This window comes from Hemitrygon akajei, chromosome 6, assembly GCF_048418815.1.
Source record: "Hemitrygon akajei chromosome 6, sHemAka1.3, whole genome shotgun sequence".
Lineage (NCBI taxonomy): Eukaryota > Metazoa > Chordata > Chondrichthyes > Myliobatiformes > Dasyatidae > Hemitrygon > Hemitrygon akajei.
Window position 1 is genome coordinate 65,600,509 of NC_133129.1, and position 26,478 is coordinate 65,626,986.

The 26,478-nt window shown below is 40.8% G+C and overlaps 1 protein-coding gene across 1 annotated transcript in view; it reads right to left on the minus strand.

The window, feature by feature from the left end:
- Window positions 1–26,478, minus strand: part of klf9 (Kruppel like factor 9) — a 103,450-nt gene that overhangs the window by 1,121 nt on the left and 75,851 nt on the right. The window lies entirely within an intron of this gene.

Here is a 26,478-nt window from a genome sequence, read left to right on the forward strand (position 1 = left end):
AGAGCCATTTCTAGGACACCAGACAGAGGAAATAATGATGGAAACATCCAGGGGAAAAGGTGGTACGTGGAGAATGAGAAGAACAGTTGGATAACCTGCAGTATAATGAGCCAATTCTGATTTACTGGAAAAGCAAGTCATTTAGAATTGCTGAATTCAATATTAAGTCTTCAGAAGCCTCAGCCTCATCCCCCAATGACCTTCTTAATGAATTTCAAGCCCCATGTGAGACTTGACTCCTACTACATTTATCTCCATGCTACTTGGTTGCCAGAAATCCTGATCTACCTGGACTCTTCTCTCTGACCTTCAACTCTCTCATAACTAAAGACATTAACTGCCTTCATTTTTCCATTCTGCTTACTCAATCCTACCTATCCCATCTGAACCCATAGATAATCCCTTCAGCAGAGAACCAACCCTTCATCCAAACTGCTGATTTGGTGAGCTGATTCTATCTTTAAAAGGACAGATAGTAGCTCTCAGACACCTTTCATACATCCCTCTGGAGCATAACCCGAAACTTGGGCCATTATCCAGATACAATCACATATCTCCTTCGGAGACCACCTTCTCCAACCTCATAGCCCTCTAACCCTACTCAACCCACTTCTACCTTCTGCCCAACATCCACAAGCAGAACTCAGCCTGTTCATCCCCACTAAACATTTCTTATCACTATTAACTCTTTTCTTTCTCCTGCTCCCACTTATATCCTTGACATCTATGATGCCCTCATACTTCGAAAGTTTTCTGGTGCCAACCTGTTCATCTGGCCTCCAATCATACAAGGATGGCCCAAGAGCCCTCTGATCAGAGACCAGACCATTTCCTTTCCATCATCAAATATTTTCACCTGACTGAAACCTTCTACACATTTAATAACTTATTCAACTCCACCTACCCTACTTTCTCCAGATCAAAGATATAGCCAAGCGCACTCATACTTGTCCTTTAGTGGGATAATCAACTAGTCCTCATTTCAGTCCAACTTGGGTCATTTCACTCAGTCTTTTTTCCTGATAAATTGACAGCTATATTGCTTCCTGCTCTCATACAGAACTAATTTTTTTTTTACTATTTTTGCTAGATATAGCAGTTACTTGAAAACAAACCAAAACCACTTAGAGTCTAAGCATGGTGGGGGGAAGGGGGGGGTGATATGATATAATGTGCTATTGTACAATAACAAAGTTCCAAAGTTGAAGAACACATTCAATCCTTTATTTAGAAACCATTAAAAAATTTTGAAATAAAAACTAATGAAATTAAAACCAGTGATATAATGAAATAAAGTTTTAGCATATTAAACACACGTAAACCAAGCATTCTTAATGTATTCAAGAGGTCAACAAAAAGATATCATCCCCAACCCATTCCCTAGCTCTACCCAAATTAGACTGAACTAAAGACAAAGCATGAATACATAACTAAACTCTTTGCTTCTACCACGTGACTTGTCACCCAAACTAAATAATAAAAGCGCAGCACGAAATACAATACAGATTAAAAAGAAGATGCACGGTTCCTACACCACCCATTTCCATCCTGCTCTCACTGTCACATGGTCACTGAGTCATTGAGTACTACAGCACAGGAAAAGGCCCTTTAGCCCACGCCAGCCTGATCTTCTGCCTAGTCCCATCTACCAACAGCTGGATCTTATCCCTCCAAATCTCCCTCATCCGTGTACCTACCTAAACTTCTCTTATTAAATATTACAATTGAAGCTGCATCTACCACTTCCATCCATCTCTGAGTTTATCCTTTCTGGATTGTTCCATTTCCATCTCAGTGAATACGCTAACCACCAACATCCATCTCAAACTTAGAGTCCCACTGCTACTTCGATTGTACTTCCTCCCACTCTGTCCCTTCCATTCCCCCAAATTTTTCAATCTTCATTATATCTGCTCTGATGGCAAGACGTTCCACACTGATGTCATCTTTCCTTCTCCTCACTAAGGATTCTCCACCATCACAGCTGAGCCTTAGACAAAGCAAGGTCCTAAACACAGTGTCCAAAATCCACAGGTGAGTGCACCGGTGCTGATAAAATCTGCTTGTAAATTTTCTTGACACTAAATGGCTTATTCATCACCCAAGTCAAACAAGATTCCTCCAGATGAGATAACTTCTACATTAACAGATCAACTGGAGTGCATGTACGGTACAAAACTCTGAGAAGACTTGTGATAGTTAAACAGATTCAAACTCATCCAAGAGCAAGAATGTCTGAAAGATATCCTAAAAAGAAAATAAATCAGAAAAATGATATTTGAAAACACCAGAAAACTGCCTGGGTTCTCAACATTGCTTTGGAATGGATCCATAAAATATTTACTGTCAGGTTTTCCTCAGAAGACATTTCAAACAGAACTTGGGGTGCCTGTATTGATCAAAACAGCATCAAAATCCCTTCCCACTTCAAAGTTTCCTGTAACCAGCTCCATGCTGTGAGTCATCAGTCTGTGCAAAATAGACTGTACTGGTTGCTTGCAAAACTATCCTCTTTAACTTCAGACTGATTACTGCTTGCAATTTACATTACATTAAGTTTAATTTACTGAAAAACAATGCTTTTGATCTCTAGAAGCTCACTGCTGCTATGTTAGAAAGCTGAGCCCTCGGAAAAAAAGAAGGGCCCTCTGGCCCAAGAGAGTGAACATCCATCACAACTGCATTACCAACAATGTCAAGCTCGTTTAAGAGGAGCAATAGAATGATATGTTGAGAGGGTGAGATGAAGACTGATGGATATTTGGAGCTTAATAACCTACATGCAGATGTTCGACCAAGTGAACAGCATCTGTCCTGTAACATCAGGTCTAGACCTAGTTTCTTAACCTCTGCTGCCACCAAGCATTGGAAGTCTGAATACTTCCTTATATGAAAGCTTCTCATAACCTGGAAAGTTTAAACTCAGAATACTGGAGATATTAATGGCTCTCCATACAGCATCAAGTACTGAAGGCAAATAACCACCTGAAATGTCTCAGAGTTTTGTATCATTTCAGCATTGCACATAAGCAAACATACCCAAAAGCCAAAACACAGTCAGGAGTTTATAGAACTATATTCCTCACGCGCCTGACCTGACCCAGGTGATTACAGGAGGCATTCTCTTTCTTCCCTTCTTTTCCACTTAGACTTAGTTTGTCAGCTCAACTATTCCTGAAGGTTTCATTACATGACTTCCCTGTCCAGTTGTCCACCCCTGACTTTTGCCATTGGTTACTTGACACAATGATCTCACTTTCTCATGCCCAATCTTTGTTGGAGCATGACTGGAAACATTTTTGTCATTGAGGTAAATTTCTTTATTCTCCCCCACCCTCCCCACAACAATCACAGTGACTATGGCAAATGATTTTAGAGCAAAAATTCAAAGGTGCTTTGATAATAAATTTACTTTCAACTTTGAGGTGTTGTAAAGGATCCAGCCTGAACACTGGGTCAAAGGGCCTCTGCTGATAGCTCTGGACCATGACAGCCTTTAATTTCTGCTTTCTTTCACCTGGCCACATGGGTTTTGGCCCAGCCCCCTTCCTTACCTGCTTGTCTCCTCACGCACCCACCTGTTTCTAATTTTCACTCATTACCCTGTCCATTTAAACCCTGCCTTGACTCACATTTTCTGCTGGGTGGGCTGATCAGCAAGGGAGTTGGTGCTTGTGTGAAAGTGGTTTGGAACTTGTTGAGGGAAAGAGAGTGGGAATTGCTGGGAGGGGGTTGCCTGGGTCTGGTAATGGCAGACAAGGTGAGAGGAGGGGCTGAGGGAAAGAGAGTGGAGAAGGAGTGGGATAGGGATTTGGGATCAGAGGTAGGCAGCTGGGGAGAAATGGATTATTGTGAAGAGAGAAATAAAGGGAATAAGGAGATAGTGAGGGGATGGATGAATGAATACACAAAGGGACTAAAAGAATAAGAAATGACAATGGAGAGAGTTCTAAAAGTGAGGAAAATGAACAAGTTCAGAGAGGAGGTGTTGTCATAATTAGGTTTAATGAGAAGGCGCAAGGACACATGAAGAAAATTAACCCGTTTGTGCTAACAACAACTCTGGCAAATAAGATAGGGGAAATAGTATTTGCAAAAGTCCTTAATGATGGCAATCTATTGGTAAGATGTGCGAATGAGGAACAACTTGAGAAAGCACTCAAGCTAAAAGAGATAGGAAAATGCAAGGTGGAATATACAGGGAGGGTGGGAGCATGAAATGGTGGTTGTAAAGGAGTGATCATGGGTGTACCAATGAGTATAAACATGGAGGAGTTGAAGAGGAATATCAAAGGGAGGAAAGTAATTAATGTTCTAAGACTGAAAGCAACAAAGGAGGGAATGAAAAAGGAAAGTGAAACAGTATTGATTGAATTTGAAGAAGAAAGAGTTCCAAGGAAAGTGTTCCTGGGTTTCATGAGATACCCAGTAAGGGTATATGTGCCAAAGCCATTGAGGTGCTATAATTGTCAAAGGTTTGGACACATAGCTAAAAACTGTAAAAGGCAGAGGAGATGTGCTAGATGTGGGGATGATCATGAATATGGAAAGTGCGGAACAGGAGTGCAAACAAAATGCTGTAATTATGGAGGAGCTCATAATGTGGCGTATAGTGGGTGTGGGGTTATGAGACAGGAGAATAAAATTCAAGAAATAAGAGTGAAAAGAAAGATCACTTATGCAGAAGCTGTAAGAATGTCAAGAGAACAGAATAATGCTCCTAATGACCAGAGAGCAATAGGGATGCAAGAGATGCAGCGAAGAGTAAATGACAGGATTTATGTGGGGGGAAAAAGCTCTAGTAACATTCATTGCAGGAGTCATTAATAGTACGGCAGAGATAAAGTCAAAAAGTGACAAAATTCAGCTGGTGGTCAAAGCAGCAGTAAACCATTTAGGGTTAGTAGGATTGACATGGGAAGAAGTGAGGGAGAACCTCACTAATCAGTCAAGCCAGGAAGTGTCATGGGTTGGTTAATACTCATTATGGTGTGTTACGCACCCGTGACATGTGACAGTGGTGTACTTGTCACGTGACAGGTGTTGAAGCTATACTGGACTTGAGGTAATGGTCTTGTGATGGTGGAGTGACGTCATTTTCCTGCCAGTAGAGGTCATGTGACAGGTTTTTTTTTACAGGGTATAAAAGGAGGACCCCTCCTTGTGAGGAGGGGCAGTTCGTGGCTGGATTTGCCATGTTGACTTCATGCCGCTGCGTGATTTAATGTTATGACGCAGTTTAGTTGAAAGATGAAGTTTTATCTAATGCCTAAAGTTTAAAAGGTCATTGCCAGCAGTTTCTTTATAACACTGCTAGTTGAGAATCAGTGGAGAGTGAAGATCGGAGTTCGGGAGATAAAAGATCGAGGAGAATCGATTTCGATGGTGAAACAGGTTCGACCTTGTTTGATCCTTATTCGGAAGGAATTCGTTGACTGTTCTAGTGTTAATCCCTGTGAAATATCAGAAAGGATTGGGAACAGTGTTGTAAAGGAAAGGTCAGTGCCTTTAAGCCGTTTCATTTCGTAAATTCTTCGTGGGAAAAGTTCGATTTGGGAACCGAAACAACACGACGTGAAAAAGAATTTAAATCGTCTTAAAAAGTCTCTCCCTTAAATGGACTGTAAGCATTTTGAACTTTTGCAATACTACTTTGAAGAACTGTTTAAGCTGCCGCACAGCAGCTGATTTCCGGTCACGTTAGTGATTTGTTTACTTTTGGGGGGTTTGTTTTCAGTGTTTAATAAACGTGTTGTTTGTTATCAAAACCCCTGCCTAACTCATATTTATTGTTGCTTGAGTCTGTAACAGGTGATTATTTTGCAATGGAATGCAAGGAGTTTTCTGGCCAATGGCCAGGAATTTAAAGACTTTATTAAGGAAATGGTTGTAAAACCGGATGTAGTGTGTATTCAGGAAACTTGGCTGAAACCAGCTTTAGACTTTGTGGTACATGGGTATACAATGATAAGGAAAGATAGAAATCTAGGGGGAGGAGGAGGTTGTGCTATGTTAATCAAGCAAGGTATACCATATAGAGTACTGGAAAAAGGAGACAATCAGGAATACATAATGGTGGAAATATGGGAGACAGGGGAGGTACAAGGAGCAATTGATGAAGTGGTAGAGTGGGGTTATGATTGGGGATGTAGATTTTCAGTGGAAAAAAACTCAAACTGTATTTTTCACTAGGAAAAGAATTGAAGTAGGGAAGAAGTTAAGGATGTATGGGATTGAATTAGAAAGGGTTGGATCATTTAAATTTCTGGGAGTTATATTTGATTCATGATTAACATGGGCAGACCATATCAGGAAAGTTAAGGAGAAATGTAAAAACGTAATAAACGTGATGAGATGTTTCCCTGGTAGGGAATGGGGAGCAAGTTGTTCAGCATTAAAGAGAATGTATGTGGCTTTAATAAGATCTGTGTTGGATTATGGAAGTGTAGCATAGGATCAGCAGCTAGGTCTCTTATAAGGAAACTGGATGTGATTCAGGCTCAGGTTTTGAGAGTGTGCAGTGGGGCTTTTAAAACATCACCAGTATCAGCCCTGCAGGTAGAAATGGGAATAATGCCTTTGGAATTAAGAAGGATGCAATTGATGGCAAACTACTGGGGTAATTTGCAGGGACACAATGATTCTCACCCTGCTAAAGGAGTGTTGCAGGAGTCTTGGGAAAATGGGAGGTTTCAGAGGGAAAGCTTTAGTCGGGTAGGGAATGATATTGCTAGATCATGTGGAGTGTTTGATCTAAGGATAAGTCCTTCAGTCGTTTATCCGGTTATAGCTCCATGGAAGCTGGTATGGCCTGATGTAGACTGGCATTTGTTAGAGGTAAAAAGGAAAGGAAAATATAAAACTGATTTGGTAAGTGCATTTAACTGCTATGTGATGGAAAAGTATAGTGATTATACTCGGGTCTATACAGATGGTGCTAAGGAACCTGAGACAGGAGTGACAGGGTTTGGGGTGGCTATACCAACAAAAGCAATTGCAATCAGCAGAAGAACATCTGATAAGTTAGCGGTGTATACAGTGGAGATGATGGCAGTGTTGGTTGTGTTGGGTGGAGAAAACTAAACTAGTCAAAGCGTTGATTTGCTCAGATTCATCTTCAGTTCTAGCAAGTTTAAGGTCTTCTCACTCAAACAGCTGGCAAGATGTACTTCATGAAGTCCTTCAGTCAGTCACAAGAGTTGCAAATCAGAGAGGTCAGGTTAAATTTCTATGGGTTCCAGCTCATGTAGGGGTGAAGGGCAATGAAAGGGTGGATGAGTTGGCAAAGAGGGCAATAAAGAAAGAAAATATATAAATACACATTAGTATCAGTAAAGCAGAGGTTAAGTGTGTAATCTGCGAAAAAATTAACCAAATGTGGCAAGAAAGATGGGACGGAGGGGAAAGGGAGGCATTTATATCAAATACAAAAAAGTGTTGCAGGTACTAGGGTAGGAAGTAGATACAGAAGAGAGGAAATTGTGTGGACTAGGTTAAGGCTGGGGCACTGTGCACTAAACCAAACATTGAAATTGATAGGGAAACACCAGACAGGATTGTGTGCAGAATATCAGGAAGAGGAGTCAGTAGAACATGTAGTTCTAAGTTGCAGGAAGTATGGGATACAGAGAGAGATGATGAGAATTAATCTAAGGGAATTGGGGGTGCAGGAATTCATATTAAAAGGGTTGCTGGGCATGGCTGAGAGAACACAGGTCAGGGTATTTTTAGCTTAAGGGGTACAGGGTTTTTTTTTAATAGGATATGATGGATAAACAGAAATAGGGAGGATAAAGTGTAGGTTAGGGTATGTGTATGTGTGCGATTGGGTGAAGGGATTTAGAATGTGAGTCCATCGCATACTCCGGAACAGAAGGAGGCGGTAATGCACCATTAAGCTGGGTGCCAACCGCCATAATACAAGACGGAGAGAGAGAGAGAGAGAGAGACATTCTCTGCCAGTTTGTCCCAGCTCTGACCTGTGTTGTTCTAGCCTGTCATTGTGACTGCTGCCAACCGATTTTTGCCTGATTCTGTGTTTTGGGATTTTGCCTGTTCTTGGACCTGATTTTTGCCTGTGCGCTCTGGATCATCTGCCCTCGCTGGACTGCCTTTCCTGGGTAAGACCTCTGCCTGCCATTTTGGATTCGTGCCTGCCTCCTGTTTTGAAAGACTGTTGCATTTGTGCTCCCTAATAAATCCTGGTAAAGGAACATTTATTGGTCTGCACTTGAGTCCCACTGTAACCTGACAGGTGTTCAAGGAAAATTATAAAAGATAAACATTTTTGTTTAAAGAGACTCTCAGCAATGTTTTGGAAATTAATTTTCATTATGTGGACAGTCAAAGCAGTCCCAGCACCCCAAGTTCAACTCCATCCAGAACAATGAAGCCTAATTGATTGGCATCTCAACCACCACTGCACCATTGCAGTAGAGAATGCCATTTATAAAATTCATTTCAGTTATCAGCCAAGGTTTCTTCAACAGCACTGCCTGGAATCAAGGAGACAAGAGTCTGCAAATGCTGGAATCTGGACCAACAATAAGCTGGAAGAACTCAACAAATTGAGCAGCGCATCTGTATGGGGGATGGGTGGGGTAGGAATTATTGACATCAACAATTCATTCTCTCTGACAGATGCTGCTCAATGTGCCTAGTTCCTCCAGCAGGTTGTTGTTCCACTTGGGACCGAGATCTCTACAAGAAAGAAAGAAAAGAGTGCAGTGGGTATAGCAAAGTCATGGAAGTGTTAATGATACTGAAAATCAGCCCTACCTCTAGCCAAGCTATTTCAATATACTTTCAATATACTTACAACATAGCACCTATCAAAAAATGTGGGAAATTGTCCAGGCCTGGGCAATTTCAAAATGAAAAGCAGGGGAAACTTGTATTGGCTAATTAACACCCAGCCATCAGCAAAGTGCTAACAAACAGCACTTACTCACGCACAAGCTGTATGGTTCCACTCAGTTCCAGGGTTCATCACCGATGTGATCTAAACATAGAATGTCGAACAGAGTCTGCCCATGGTCCAGAGCTGAGATGGGAGAGTGGGAATCATCAGTAACATTTGAACAAGACTAGCATCCTGAAACTATGGCAAAGATTACTGCCTCATCTGGAAGGACCATTTCATCCCCTGGATGATGGGAAGGAAAGAGATGAGGGGAAAGTTTACTTCATCTCCTGCTATTGCAGGGGGAGGTGTCTTAAGAAGAGGAGTAGTTATTAGTTGTAACGGAAGATGGAACCAGGGTGTTGTGGAGTGAACAGCGTGAAGATTGTGAGAAACCACAGCCTCATGGTTCATGGTTTCCAAGACTGAGAGGGGCCCTGTGGAACACTGCGTTTACAGCAGCTGTGTATTTCACAGGTGCACTTAGAGCATAGAAACATCCTTCAGCCTACTGTGTCCATCCCAGAATTCAGGCTCCTTTTACACCAATCCCACGTTATTCCTATTAACTCTCCTCTGATCACCTCACTCATCTACAACCCTGGGGCAACTACAATAGGCAATTAACAAATACAAACTGAATGTGCTCAAAACATTGAGCAGGTCAGAGTGCATCTGTGGAAAGAGAACCAAAGATCCTTTGTCTGAACTGGAAAAATGAAGACAAATTTAGTCTGAATTTCTGAACTGCATGTTTCCTTAAGTAAGGAACCAACACTCCAAATATAGTGTCTACACTGCCCTATATAAATTAGGCATAACCTCTCTACTTCCGTATTCAATAAATGGACACATGCTATTAGCTGCCCAATTTATTGATTTTACCTACATTATAGCCATTTGTAATTCATGCACAGTATACTGACATCCCTCTGCCTCTCAGAAATCTTCAACCTCCTACCATTCAAACAATATGCTTACTACTTTTATTATTTTCCTGCCAAAAGTCAATTTCACATGTCCCAATGGCAAGCTCCATTTGCTGGATCTCTGCTCACTCACTACTCATTTATACAGCTAATTCCCAGCTTGCATCAGGGTTCTGTCTCGTGAACTGTCTGTAGCCAGGATAATTTGCAAGATGGAAATATGGCCATAATCCAAGTTTGCTGCCAGCAAAAGATACCTGCAACCCCACAGCAGCTGGTAAATCCATCTTGCTGGTTTCATATGCGCACGCTGTATATATCAGGGTGTTCCTAACCTGGGGTCTTCTTCCTTACCTATCTTTGCATCATTAGTGAGTAGTCATGACCACTCAGCAGGTTTCAAAAAAGTATTCAGAGAACCACAGATTTTCAGAGCACTTTTTTAACATATTAGTTCAGTATAAAGACTGTGTAATAAGAAATGACCTTATCAGTTCGAAAACCATGAGGGTGGTAAATGTCAGAATAATGCTTAAATACACCAACTTTTTTTAAAAAACGAGGTCCATTCTAGCATGAGATTCACTAATGGCTCTGTGTTTATAAATGGAAAGTCATTTTATTTTCAAGTCCTTTGAGCCCAGAACCATTCATCATCTGCTAGGGTTCCTGACCCCAAGTATGGGGACTGATTCCTCTCCTTGCGAACCCCGCCCTGCTTCAATACAGCATGCAAACTCTCTCTGCTGCGAGCAAGAACATTACATCTGCAACAGTCTGAAAGATTTCCACTTTCCCTGCCAAGCCTAATTTGCATGTTGTTAGTGCTTGTGACTAATCCCAACTGCTTCAATAGATCCGAGGTGCACAACGTGTGTTATGATGGCCCTGACCAAAGAGTACTGAAAAGACAGAACACACAACAAATCATTTATACATGATCAAACTAACACATTGAAACTCAACTTAACCCTTTCTTCAAAATATTGTATTTAATCAACAATTAAAACTGCTGGAAACACTCAGCAAGCCAGGAAACACCTGCAGAGGGTGCGACAAGAGTTAATATTGAAATGAAAGGCTTTGGAAGCACTGAATACAGGGATTGTAGAAAATTAGTTGTGCAGAATCATTATCTGAAATTGTTGAAATTGCTGTTGAGGGTTTAAGCCTAAAAACTGAGCAGTCAACACTGTGATGCTGTTCTTTGAAGTTACTTTGTACAACGCCAAGGATTTGGACGTCAGCATGGGATTAAGTATTCAAGAGACAGGCAATCTCAAACTTGGGTTTACACTTGCAGACTAATTGAAATGTGCAGTAAAGAACGAGCCCAATCTGTGCTTTGTCCCCCTTGTCTCCAAGCATCAACTCTCTATTTACATATTATACTAAATCTCACTGAATACTTATGGGAACTGAGCCAGGGAACAGATTAATAAATAGTAATACAAATTCAAATATACACTAATCTGTGCTCATGATACAGTTCCCTTAAGTAATCAGCAAATTCTATCACTTTAAAACAGCTACTTCTAACAAGGGTGCTGGCACTGTGACGGCTCCAGCCACAGAATGACACTCCCCCCAAAGGATTACAAGATTTGCTCAAAGGATCATCGGAGCCTCTCTTCCGCGCACCCCCCCCCCCCCCCTTTAAAGATATTTGTCAGGAGTGCTCCAGATGCAGGGCCCTTAGCAGTGTCAGTGATCCCACCCGTCTGGCTAACAATCGCTTTGACCCATACCATCAAGTAGGATGTACCATAGCATTAGGATAAGAACTGTTAAGACGGGTAACAGCTCTTCCCCCAGGCCGTTAAGACTAATGGACACCACGCAGGTCTCATCACCAGTATCAGTATACTGTTTACTTTTAAACTGGTATTGTACATGCACCTTCTTACTTGTTAACTTGTTTGTGGTAATAATATTTTCTGTGTTATGTGTGTGAGTTACTGTACATGTACTGTGTTGTGCACCATGGTCCGAAGGAATGCTGTCTCATTTGGCGGTTTACATGTGTACGGGTGAATGACAATAAACGTGAACAAGTGATCCTGGCCTATCACCACTGTGTTTCTCTTCACAGCATCATTCCTTTTATTTTTCAATCTCTTCTGCCTTTTACCCACCAAGGTTCTCCTCTTTACGTTCTTGCCTTCCTTCTGCCTTTCTATCCCCTGCACATTAAAAAAAAATCATCTCTACCTTGTAAGCTCTGCCAGTAGCTCATTAACTCCATGTCTTTCTACAGAAATCTCCTAATGTGTGTTCATTACAGACCTGCAACATCCAAAGCAATTTTTTTTTACTCTTAGTACTCCATAAAATTAAAATGTATAGTGACTTGTTTATTATTTTTAGATTAAACGTCTTTACCTTCCGCTTGCTCAGTTCAGCAATGAATCTGTGAACACTGAAATTTTAATCAGCATTTAATGTTGCTTTGTCTTATACAAGATATGCATTGAACATACTGCTCCATTAGATTAAAGGTTTCTCAGGCAGCTGTTAGGTATCTAATAGATCGCATAACTAATGGAAATAATTTCCCCTCTTCCCATCACTCAAATATCTTTAGTGTTCCTCTGCATCTGGAGTCACAAGAGACTGCAGATGTTGGAATTTGGAGCAAGAAATAATCTCCTGGAAAAACTCAGCAGATCATCTATGCGAGGAAAGGAGTTTTTAGTGTTTCAGGACACCCTGTATTTGCTTCTGTCTTCACTTATAAATCCCATTAGTTAAGGCAATAATGTCAGTCTCATTTACTGAGATCAGTGTGCACTTTCAGCAGATTATGGCCCAAACACGTTTCAAACTAAGGGGGAAAAAAAAATCAAACTAATGACCCACCTTCCAGAAACATACCACCTCAAAGCAAGATTCCGTCCTGACCACAAGGTCAAGGGGCATACAAGCTAGGATCATCTCTGAAGGGTTTCCCATCTTGACATTAGAAATACAAACAACAAGACTCTGCATGAAACTTGTAGTGCTTGACAAGCCATTGGAACTGAGAAACAGTTCCTTACCTTTCTGTCTCCTTCATAGATTTACATGTTGTTTGTTTGTACTTGGCAAACAGATCATTAATGTCCATTCAAATCTTACCACAAAAGCTCACTGGCCAAATCTATCTGCACCAAAGAAAAGTACACATGTAAAGCTAAGAGATTAATAAACAGGGTGTATTGATTTAAGGTAACTCTCACAAAATGCAGATTAGGCAGCATCTATGGAGACAAATAAACAGTTGACATTTCAGGCTGAGATCCTTCTTCAGGACCGGAAAGGAAAGTGAAAGATGCCAGAATAAAAAGGTGGGGGGAGGGGAAGGAGGACTATATGAAAGGTGATATGTGAAGCCAGGTGGGAAGGATAGGACTGGAGAAGAAGGAATCTGACAGTAGAGGAGATATGACCATGGGAGAAAGGGAAGAGGGAGGGGCACCAGGAGGAGGTGAGAAGGGGTAAGATGTCCAAGTGAAAAATAGAAGAGGGAACAGAAAAAAATGCCAGAAGTAGGAATCAATGTTCATACCATTAGACTGTAGACTACCTAGACGGAAATGAGGTGTTGCATCCCAGCCCTGAGAATGGCCTCAATGTGGCAAAAGAGCAGGGCCATAGACTGATATGTCAGAATGGGAATGGAGATAGAAATGACGATGGTTGGCCATTGGGAAATCCCGTTTTTGTCAGATGGAGCCGAGGTGCTCATCAAAGCAGTCCACCATTTTATGTCTGGTCTCACCAATGCAGAGGAGGCCACATCAGGAGCACCAGATACAATAAATGACTCCAGCAGACCTGCAGGTGAATTGTTGCCTCACCCGGAAGGACAGCTTGAGGCCTTGAATTGAGGCAAGGGAGGAAGTGAATGGCAGGTGTAGCACTTCTGTTGTTTGCAGGGATATGTGCCAGGAGGAGGGCTAGTCAGGAAGGATGAACCAGCAGGCAATCATGGAGGGAGCAATCTCTTTGGAAAGCAGAGAGTTGGGGGGGGAAGGGAGGAAAAGTTGTTTTTGGTGGTTGGATCCCATTAAAATGGCAGAGTTATGGGGAATAAATTGTTTAATACAGAGGCTCATGGGGTGGTAGGTGAGGACAAGAGGACCTGTCACTGTTAACATTGTGGGAAGATCTGGTAAGCAAGGATATCCAGAAAATGGAGGGGTGCAAGTGAGGGCAGCATCATGAATGGAGGAGGGAAACCCTGTTCTTTGAAGAAGGAAGACATCTTTGATATCCTGGAAAGGAAAGCCTCATCCTGGGAATAGGTGCAGTCAGTGTTGGAAGAGGTACATGTAGTCTTGATAGGCATACATTTATAAAAGATGCTGGTAGACAGTTTGTCTCCAGAAATGGAGACAGAGAGATTGAGAAAGGGGAGGGAGGTGTCAGAAATGGACCAACTGAAATTAAGGGCAGGGTGGAAGTTGGAGGCAAAGTTGACAAAATCGATGAGCTCAACATGGGTGCATGAAGCAGCACCAATGCGGTCATCAATGTAGTGGAGGAAGAGTTAGGGAGTGTTACCAGGGAAGGCTTGGAACATGGACTGTTCTACATAGCCAATGAAAAGGCAGGCAAAGCTGAGGCCCATGGCTACCCCTTGAGCTTGAAGAAAGTGGGAGGGGCTGAAGGAGAAATTGTTGAGTGTGAGGACCAGTTCTGCCAAATGAAGGAAGCTGGTGGTGGAGGGAAACTGGTTGGGTCTTTTGTTAAGAAAGAAGTGGAGAGCTCTGTGGCCATCTTGATGGAGGATAGTAGTTTATAGAGACTGGGTATCCATGGTGAAAATGAGGCAGTCAATGTCAGGGAATAGAAAGTTGTTGAGGAGATTGAGAACGTGCAGTGTTGTGGACGTAAGTGGGAAGGACTTGAACCAAGAGGGATAGAATGTAGTGAAGCTGTGCAGACACTAGTTCAGTGGGGCAGGAGCAGGTAGAGACAATGGGCTTACCCGCACAGTCAGGTTTGTGAATCTTGCGTAGGAGGCATAAATGAGCAATGGTAAGGGGTAAATTTAAAGTAATTGGTAAAAGAAATAGAAAGGAATTAAGAAGAATGTTTTCCACACAGCCAGTGCTGGGGACTTGGAACTCACTCCATGAAAAGGTGGCAGAAGTACAAAGCCCAAACATATTGAGATACATCTGGATGACCTTTGTGAAATGAAGACCAAGAAGTACTGCAAGAATTGGCTCATATTGTTCTTTTTTTGGCTGACACTTACAACATGGGCCTCCTGTTGTCCCGCTAACTTCTCTAACTCTATCTTTGTTTTGTAACAGGTCAAGCTGCAAGCAATTACTTTGATTATGGAAATAAAACATGTGAAGGAACAGCTGTACAGTGAGACTCAGTCATCATTTCAATGTGGATTACCTTCATTTACAACCAGTTTTGATGAAAGATCATCAGCCCAAAACACTACCTCAGTTTTTTTTCCCCTGAAAGTACTTCCTGCTTAATATTTATATTCATTTGTTTTCAGATTTTCAGCTGCATTTTGCACTTGTAGTATACACTCAGGCTACGTCCACACTAGAACGGATAATTTTGAAAACATCGGTTTCGCGTAAAAATGATAGGTATCCACACTAGGTGTTTTTAAAAATATCTCTGTCCACATTGAAATGGATATTTCAGCAAATCTCCTCCTTCTGCGCATGCACAGGACACATCTACTGAAAACAAGCGACATGTTTGGTTTTGAATCTTGCTGTGAAAGACGGTGCGTGTTTGTCCAGTTACAGACTAGAAAAACTTAAACGATGGTCAGCTGTTGGCTCTCGTGCAGGAGGACTTAAAACTTTAAAAAAAATACTGGAGCGTATGGAGGCAACCAACAGGGAGTTCAGGGACAGTATGATCCAGCTGACGACGAACATTGAAAAACTGACCAACTCTGTTGCATTAATAAAGTCCCTTGTTAAATGTATAAAACATGTCTGCATCAGTGTTATCTTGTATTTCCATACAATGTTATATTAGGCTGTTACACATCTATTGTCAGAGAAGTACTTGCATAAATAGGTAAACCACCTTCATATGAGCAAGGACAGAAAACAGGGCAAAGTGAGTATACTTATTTATTCAGTAAGTCATGGGTCAAAGTATTTGGTGAGTACATTTCTAACTCTTCTGGCTTCAGTCTCATTGCCGTCTGTTCTGAAATTGTTAGGTTGCATTCAAGAAAACAATGGAATGGTGTGCTGCCCTCTGACAGCGTTTTCAGATTTCTCCGGTTACCCCGTCCACACTGATCTGCCCAAGTGGCGTTTTCAAAATTACACACCCTGGAGAGCGTTTCTGAAAAGCTCCAGTTTCGGGGGATGAAAACACCATTTTAGTGTGGATGGAGGGTAAAAATGAAGAGAAAAAGCTTCAGTTACGGATTCATCCAGTGTAGTGTGGATGTAGCCTCAGTGATCACTTCATTAGGTACCTCCTGTACCTAATAAAGCTGCCACTGAGTGTATTTAATACAGGTGAGCCCGCCCCCCCACCCCAATCAGGTCAATTGTTACTTTTCAGTAGAGATTTAAAGCAAAGGAATTGAATACAGTGAGCACTCACATTGATGATACCATTAAAAGGGCTTTGAACCCCACTCTTTCATAGCCAGGGCTTTTCTCTTTGAAGCAGAAGAGGATACGAGGCAACTTTTTTTTATTCATTGAGATACAGTGCAGAGCCCTGCCACTCAGCAACCCTCAATTTAACCCTAGCCTAGTCATGCAGCAATTCACAATGAACAATTAACCTACCAACCAGTACATCTTTGGACTGTGGGAGGAAACCTGAGCACCTCGAGGAAACCCACGCGGCCATGGAGAGAACATATACTCCTTACCGACAGTAGCGGGAAATGAACCCAGGCCACTGGCACTGTAAAGTATTATGCTATGCTAACCACTATGCCTCTGTGACCGTGACCCGGTATATAAGATTTCAAGGGGGATAGAGAGAATAGACAGCTCACACCATTTTCCCAAGGCAGCAATGACTAATCTCAGAGGAATCCTTTAAAGTGCGAGTAGGAAAGCTTAGGGGAAATGTCATGAGTAGACTTTTTTAAATTCAGAGGGTGGCAACTCCTATTTCTAATGTAGTTATGTGCTGTGTAAACCAACAATCTGGAGAGGGTTAGATTTGAAGAATGCAGTGGGATAGAAATGCACTTAGGTCTCTTTTACTACAAGGAAGCGCTGTGATCAGTGGCCTAGTATTCTCCTTGCTGGCCATGGAGTCAGTTGAACCAAATATTGAGAGGCAGAGGATGCCATCAGTCATTCAGCACATAAAATCTAGTTCACAAAATCAGCATTGTTCTAGGCTGCATTTTAAACTCAATCTACAATCCACATTTAGATCTGAAGACTGCTGTTGAAATTAATATTTGCTATATACCATAACTCCAGAATACACCCTAACAGGTATCAACCAGTCCTGGGATAAAGATCTCCTGCCTGAGTGAAGAGAGTATGGACAGTTAATGATATGGCTTAATTATCATCATAAACTTCAAGTCATTGCAATTCATCAAGAAAAGAGACATTGTTAGATTAGTGAACAGGAATGTTTTTATTATACCAATAATCAGTTATCAAACAAAAAGCAGAATCCAAGAATCATCCAATCAAGAAGGTAGAATCAAGACAGATGAAGCTTGTTCCATAACTTACAATACTTTCTAACTTTGGTCGAAGAATTCTGATCATCTCTCTTGAGGTGCCATTTCTTAGACAATTCTTCTTAATTCACAATGTCAATGAAAGAGATCTACAACAGAATATGAAATCTAGTTCGGTTCTGCTGGATTGAAGATACTTTCCTCTCCCAAAGAACATGAGTTTCCAAACCAATAGGAGAGGCAACAAGAACAGCCCCATAAAACAAATAAAATGGTCAGAAATGAGGCAACATCAGTGGAAAGGGAAGCAGGCAATGTTTCAGGATGATGGCCTTTCATCAGAAATGGGAATAGTTGAAGACAAGTCAGGTCTTAAGATGCACAGAAAGTAGACGGTAGGGCGAGGATTGAAGGTTGAATGAGAAACACAAGGCTGTGAAGGCAGGAAAATTAATGATAAAAAGGATGACAGTGTGAGATGAAGGGCAGTGGTGATGGCATAAAGCTGAGTAACATCAGAATAGTTATCTCAAATTTTCAAATCAGCAAATAGTGAATGTTGGAAATTTGAAATAAAAATGTTAGAAAAGTTGATACTTTGAAATGGTTATGGTCAACATTGTTCGGAAGTTTGTAGTGTCTTCCTCAAGCTGTTGCTGAGTTTTGTTGGAACAGTGTTGGATTTCAACATCAGAGTGATTAGAACAGAAGTGCTCAACAAGTAAGGAAGTCAGCAGCACTCAGTTTAGCAACTTTACAGACGGTGTTCCTACAAGTGTGGCAAGTATTATTGTATTACCATCACAATTGCCTCGAGTGTAGGAATAAGAAGATACTTTAAAGTAGAAATTACAAGGGAAGACTTGCATTCCCAACTTTTTCCAAGTCATTTCAAAAGAATATGGTCAATAAAGTGCAGCGATGCAGTATAGGAAACATGGCAGCCAAATTGTGCACAGCAAGTTTGCACTCTTGACAAATAACTGGATAACTTGTTTAACAATTGTTGACTGAAGGAAGATGATTCTCAGGGATGGTCTCAGGGATGGTCTCCCTGCTCTTCCTCACATCCAGCAGCCAGGTGGAGTTTTAACTCAATGTTCACACTAGATTTCCGCCAGATCAATATTTTAGCTCTACTCACCAGCCCTCTCTCTAAAGCACTTGTTTTGCTCCATCATATGTTTATCCGATTCCCTCTCAAAGACCACAAAAGAACCTAATTTCACCGTATCTGTATGTATTACATCCTAGATTCCAGGCAAGAACTGTAGAAAAATACCCTCATGTCACTTTTAATTCACTTCTCCTTTGTATAAGGTCTCTGACCTGCTGACCTCAGCCCTTCCACACAGGGAGCATTCCTACTAGCAACCCTGTCATAGCACTTATTATTTTTTATACTCATGCCAAATCTCCTTTCATCCTTCTCTTCTGCAAATAAAAAGATTCCTGGCTTTCAAACCTTATAACTATAAACTCTCGTATCAGGAAATATTCTCATAAGCAACATGCATTCTTACAATTTTGAGCTTTTGTTAGCTTTGTCATCCTTTATATCTCTTTCCCCAAATAGGGAGCTGTCAATTCATTTATATTTTTGTCTGCTACTCATGTACATGTACCTTAACCATATCTTCCTTAAAGGCAGCCCATTTTCTGAGCAGAAACACAGGAAATTCTGCAGATGCTAGAAAATGAGGAATGTACATAAAATGCTGGAGGAACTCAGCAGGTCAGCTGCAGCTATGGGGGGGGGGGGGGGGGGGCGGATAGTAGCTCCTCCAGCGTTGTGTGTGTGTGTTGCTCCCCTTTTTCGTAACAGATTTACTGACCAATTTTTGATTCCAGTTCACCTGGATGAGATCCACTCTCATTCCTTGAAACTGGAATTCCTACAACAAAGTATTTTTACTTTGGTTGCTCCTGCTCCTTTTCTATATTTTTAAAATGTTATTTTATTTAGATACAGTGTGGACTAGGCCTTTCGAGCGTCACCACCCAGCCACCCCGACAACCACAATTTAGCCCTAATCTAATCATGGGACCATTTACAATGAGTTATTAGCCTACTCACTACATCCTTGGACTGTGGGAAGAAACCCACGCATTTCCTTTCTTTCTTTCTTTTTAAATCTTTTTATTAATTTTTAAGAAAAAACACAAGTAAAATATAAGTACAAAACATTTGAGAGTACACAATTAATAGATTAATTAACAATCAGATATGTACCATATTAATCAATATATAAAGTCTCCCAAACTCATAGTATTAATGTAAAGGATTTAAAAAGAAAAAAAAAGAAGAAAAAGAAACCCCCCCCCCCCCAAAAAAAGACATAAGAATTAAAAAAAAACAACTAAAAGAAAAAAAAACTAACATGGGCAATTGTATAATGGTAAGTACATACAGTAGTGCCAATGACTCCGAACCTCCATCTATACAATTCAGGATAGTAACAATAAGGTTCAGGATCAGACCATTTAATTCATATGAAAATGTTGAATAAATGGTCTCCAAGTTTCCTCAAATTTAACTGAAGAGTTAAAAACCACACTTCTAATTTTTTCTAAACTCAAACAGGAAATAGTTTGAGAGAACCACTGAAATACAGTTGGAGGATTAATTTATTTCCAGTTCAGTAAAATAGATCTTCTAGCCATTAGTGTAACAAATGCAATCATTCGTTGGGATGAAGCGGATAGACACTTATTATCTATCATTGGTAGACCAAAAATTGCGGTAAAAGGATGTGGTTGGAGATTAATATTTAAAACTCTTGAAATGATATTGAAAATATCTTTCCAATAGTTTTGTAAACAAGGACAAGACCAAAACATATGGGTCAATGAAGCAACATCAGAATGACATCTATCACAGGTTGAATTAACATAAGAATAAAATCGAGCAAGTTTATCTTTAGACATGTGAGCTCTATGTACAACCTTAAATTGTATTAGAGCATGTTTAGCACAAATAGAGGATGAGTTTACCAATGTTAGGACTTTTTCCCATTGCTCAGCAGATATAGGGCAATGCAATTCTTCCTGCCATTCCTTCTTAATTTTTTCTGATATATCTGGCTGTACATTCATAATCATATTATAAATAATAGCTACTAAACCCTTTTGACAAGGATTGAGAGTTAAAATTCTTTCTGTAATGTCCAATGGACATTCTTTCGAAAAAGACTTTAGTTCATTATATAGAAAATTTCTAACTTGTAAATATCTAAAAAAATGAATTTTAGATAAATTATATTTATTAGATAACTGTTCAAAGGACATAATGTTATCATCCAAAAACAGATCACGAAAGCATGTTAACACGCATTTCCACAGGGAGGACATAGAGACTCCTCACAGAGCATGCTGGGATTGAACTCTGAACTCCGATGTCCCGAGCTGTAATAGTGTAAAAGTTTTGTAACTCCAAAACACACAACCTAATTGAAAGGAAAACACGGAGAGTCTATAATGGATGTCTATCTTCGTTTTTACGTTAGTGAAGTTCATATGTGTCACATGGCGACAAAGTGACGTATGCCATTTATATACTTTTATAGGTAACCCGCAATGCATTACATAAAGAGCAAAGAATGCTTAATCAAATAACATTTATAATATTACTCAAATATTACTGAAATATTAAAAACACAACAGTAAGATGGGGACCTCATTGACTCCCAGAATAAGCATCCAAGCGCTCTATTGAGGAAGTGTCTGCGGAATGTACGTAGATCCCTCTGAAAGCCTGGAAGTAATTGCCTCAATGGCCATGGTTGGGCAGTGAATTGATCCAATGGTGTCAGAATGGTGGGCAATGGTGTATTGCTATCACCAGCCCCAAACCATATATATATATATATATATATATATATATATATATATATATATATATATATATATATATATATATAACTGAACTGCATTATCATCATTGTCTGAACTTCCTGTTCAGTAACAGGGACAAAAAAAAAATTAACATAAGGCTCAGTCACTCCTGCAGTACCTGTGGAATAAGGAAGAATTAACACTTCTAAAGGCTGGTAAAGGAGAAAAAAAAATGTGTTTTAAGATGTGGAGAAGAAAAAAGGGGAAGTTTGTCATAGGGTGGTGGACAGGGGAGACAATGAGAGGCAAAAGGCAGCTATGATTCTACAGTCTCTTCATTAGGTCCTGATGAACGTGATGAAAATTGTGCCTTGGGACAGCGGCACTGTTCTACAGGGACAAGGGGAAAAGGTAGCTCCCATCTCATCCAGACTGTGTGATCCAGGACAACACAAGGAGGAGTGCCTCCGAAAGGTAATGTCCATGGAGCATATGCTGCTAGTTCACAGCAATGGACCAACTCACAGTTCTGGCTCGAGAGCAGCCTTGAGCTCACCTCTCAGTGTAGGCAACCATACTGCTCATACAGGTCCCTCCACTGGAAGTATAGATAGATTCTCCAAACTGAGCTTTGGAAACAATTCATGCAAAGTTCCTGACACAGCAGTGGGTAGGACCATCTGCAACAATTAGAGGATAAGAGTTAATGCATTAACAGAGCCCAAAAATAACCCCTTTTAGCATTCATTCTACATGCTCTGGTTCCTGGGAACACATATGCAATCCACAGCAAGATAAATGGTAATTGGTTTATTATTGCCATAGGTATCAAGATACAGTGAAAAGCTTGGTTTTCCATACAGATCATTCCATACACAAACACACTGACATAATCCAAAGTGGAAAGCATTTCCATGCAGAATGTAGCTACCAAGAAAGTAAGACAAATAAGATGCAATGACCACAACGAGGTAAATTGGGAGATCAAGAGTTCATATTTATCGGTTCAAGCGTCTTATAACAATGGGATAGAAGCTTGCGCCTGGTGGTTTGTGTTTTCAAACTTTTGGATGTTGTGTCTGATAAAAGAGTGTCTGAGAAGTGGAAAAAAACAGGAAGGATGGGGGGGGGTTCTTTGTTTGATTTCCTGAGGTAGCATGAAATGTAGACAGAGTCAATGGAAAGAAGGCTAGTTTTTTAATGATAGACTGGTCTATCAGAAAACTCTCTGCAATTTCTTGTGGTCTTGAGCACAGCAGTTGCCCTAGCAAGCTGTGATACATCTAGGTAGAATGTTTTCTACAGTACATCCATAAAACTTAGTAAGGGTCAACAGGGACATGCCAAGTTTCCTTAGCCTTCTGTGGAAGTAGGGTGCTGCTGTGCTTTCTTTACCAGTGTACGTGGTTGGACGAGGACAAGCTATTTATTAGTGATATTTATCCCTGTGAACTTGGAAGCTTTTGAAGGCAAGACAGTGGCTATATTTCATTGCAAGTTTGAGGAGATTTGGTTTGTCACCCAAAAAACTCAAAAACATCTACAGATGTACCGTGGAGAGCATTCTAACTGGCTGTATCATTGTCTGGTACAGCGGGGGGGGGGGGGGGGGGGCTACCACACAGGATTGAAAGAAGCTACAAAAAGTTGTACAATTAGTCTGCTTCATCATGGAATATCTAAGACATCTTCAAGGTGGGGTGCCTCAGAAAAGTGGCATCCATTATTAAGGATCCCTGTCACCCAGGACATGCCCTCTTCTCATTGTCACCATCAGGAACGAGATACAGAAACCTGAAGACACACACTCAACAATTCAGGAACAACTTATTCCCCTCTACCATCCAATTTCTAAATGGACATTGGACCCTTGAACACTACCTCACTTTTTTATTACTTCTGTTTTTGCCTTACTATTTTTAATTATATATACACATACACTGCAGTTCATTTTTTCTATATTTATCATGGATTACATTGTACTGCTGCTGCTAAGTTAACAAATTTCACAACATATGCTGGTGATATTAAACTTGATTCTGATCCTCTTGACCATCTCTACCTCAGCACCACTGATACCAATGTTATAAGATTAGGTGCTGTTTCACAAGCTTATAGATTAACTATATTGAAACAATACAGGAAGCTGAGGACAGAAGATAGACTGAGACAAGGCCAAGGACTAATGTGCCAGGTGACTAGTAGCTTAGGGTCACGTCTGAGGATTGAGCAGAGATTTTCTACCAAGCAGTCAGCCAACCTGCATTTGCTTTCTCCCATGTAAAGAAATGCACATTATGAGCAACAAATGTGATACAGAAATTGGAACAAACACAAATAATTCATTACTGTATCTGAAATGCATTTAGGATCTGAGATGGCAGGAAGGTAAGAGGTCAGATGGTAGGAGTTGTATGGAGAAGAGTAATGACAAATGGGTATTGGTGGAGATGGAACAACACTCTATTGAATAATCTTTTTGGAATGCTGAGAGGAGAGGAGAGGAAAAGGTACATCTTTTGTTGGTGTTATGTATTGTGGAAATTATAGAGCTCCAGAGATTGAGTAAAATTCCACTGGACCTTTTCATCCAACAACTCCCCCTCCATGGAAAAGACTGCTACAATGTGGATGGATTTATATAGCCAACTTGCACACCTTGTTGGAGGTTCAAATTTTGGAATGCTCATTCCACTCAACTTCTCCAGGTCAATGCTTAAGCTGTAAATATGCTTCTTTCCACCTACAAATCCATTGCTTAATGATACCAGAAAATGTTTCAGACACTTAGCAGGACTGGAAACATTCATGAAAGGGGAAGGATCCATAGAATGAGAAAGCAAGCCAGAAAGTTAAATAAAACTTAACCTTTCCTCATCATGGGAGGATGAGAGTGAAAAACAGAAGCCTGGGAAATGGAATGGACACAGCTAAGGAAAAAGGAAGACCGTTTGACTGTTTGACAAACCTTATTGAATTTTGTTTGATAAACTTTATTGAATTTTTGTTTGACAAACCTTATTGAATTTTTTGAAGTAGTTACGAGGAATGTTGACGAGGGTAAGGCAGTGGATGTAGTCTATATGGACTTCAGCAAGGCCTTTGACAAAGTTCCACATGGAAGGTTAGTTAAGAAGGTTCAGTCATTAGGTATTAATGCTGGAGTAATAAAATGGATTCAACAGTGGCTAGATGGGAGATGCCAGAGAGTAGTGGTGGATAATTGTTTATCGGGATGGAGGCCAGTGACTAGCGGGGTGCCTCAGGGATCTGTTTTGGGCCCAATGTTGTTTGTAATATACATAAATGATCTGGATGATGGGGTGGTAAATTGGATTAGTAAGTATGCTGATGATACTAAGGTAGGAGGTGTTGTGGATAATGAGGTGGGTTTTCAAAGCTTGCAGGGAGATTTATGCCGGTTAGAAGAATAGGCTGAACGTTGGCAGATGGAGTTTAATGCTGAGAAGTGTGAGGTTCTACATTTTGGCAGGAATTATCCAAATAGAACATACAGGGTAAATGGTAGGGCATTGAGGAATGCAGTGGAACAGAGAGATCTAGGAATAACAGTGCATAGTTCCCTGAAGGTGGAGTCTCATGTAGATAGGGTGGTGAAGAAGGCTTTTGGAACGCTGGCCTTTATAAATCAGAGCATTGAGTACAGAAGTTGGGATGTAATGTTAAAATTGTATAAGGCATTGGTAAGGCCAAATTTGGAATATTGTGTACAGTTCTGGTCACCGAATTATAGGAAAGATATCAATAAATTAGAGAGAGTGCAGAGACGATTTACTAGGATGTTACCTGGGTTTCAGCACTTAAGTTACAGAGAAAGGTTGAACAAGTTAGGTCTCTATTCATTGGAGCGTAGAAGGTTGAGGGGGGATTTGATCGAGGTATTTAAAATGTTGAGAGGGATAGATAGAGTTGACGTGAATAGGCTGTTTCCATTGAGAGTAGGGGAGATTCAAACGAGAGGACATGATTTGAGAGTTAGGGGGCAAAAGTTTAAGGGAAACACGAGGGGGTATTTCTTTACTCAGAGAGTGATAGCTGTGTGGAATGAGCTTCCTGTAGAAGTAGTAGAGGCCAGTTCAGTTGTGTCATTTAAGGTAAAATTGGATAGGTATATGGACAGGAAAGGAGTGGAGGGTTATGGGCTGAGTGCGGGTAGGTGGGACTAGGTGAGATTAAGAGTTCGGCACGGACTAGGAGGGCCGGAATGGCCTGTTTCCGTGCTGTGATTGTTATATGGTTATATGGTTTGGAAATGCTGTGGTAGTTGGTTCTTGTCAGTTTGGATGAAACAGAGGCAGAAAGATGGGAGAAATTAAAGAGTTGGCTGTGAGGAGATGTTCTCTTGTTAGTTGAGGGAGACCATGCAGTCCAACTTACTTCACAGGAACTCTTTCCCATACTCCTTTTACATCTACGGGGATTCTGTTTCCAAGGGAGTACAGTACTCTGACACTGAACTATTATTCACTTAGACTTGCCACTCCAGTACAGTGGCAGTGCTGGTAGCTTTGAGAGAGTGCCACTTCTTTGGTAGTATTCCCTCTCTCAGTACTAATAACCAACATAGAACCACATCTCATCTGTCTCTCCAACAATATGGCACTCAGTCTGTACTGTCCTTCCATACTGCAGTATCTTTAACCCTTTGCCTCTGGCAGAGTGCAGCACTCCCTCAGTACTAGCCTTCTAAACTGCAATCCTTTAAGAATGTAACTTGCTCTCAGTTACTGCAAGTCCAACAGTAATTACACTCTGATGATGCAGCACTGACCCTAAGGCACACTGCAGAACTCTCAGTATAGATCCTCAGGTACAATACAGAATATCTTCATTATTTGTTCTCCCACAGTGCAGACCTTCCTCACAGTAAAATCTGCTGATAGTACGGCGGTCTTTCAGAAGTACTAATCAAACAGTATAACCCTCTGAAAGCACTGGGCTCCTTCAATACCATCAATCTGCCAGTCTCACTATTTCTCTGAACCGCGACTAATTTTGTGCCTTTGGTGTCTGTGTTAGATTTAGATAATGGGATAGGGTGCATCGAGAAGAGCATTAAGGAAACAAGGATATAATATTTATATATTAACCAGAGGGACTGTGGGCAGGTGGGTTTAAAAGTAGACAAATACAGGGTATCCACT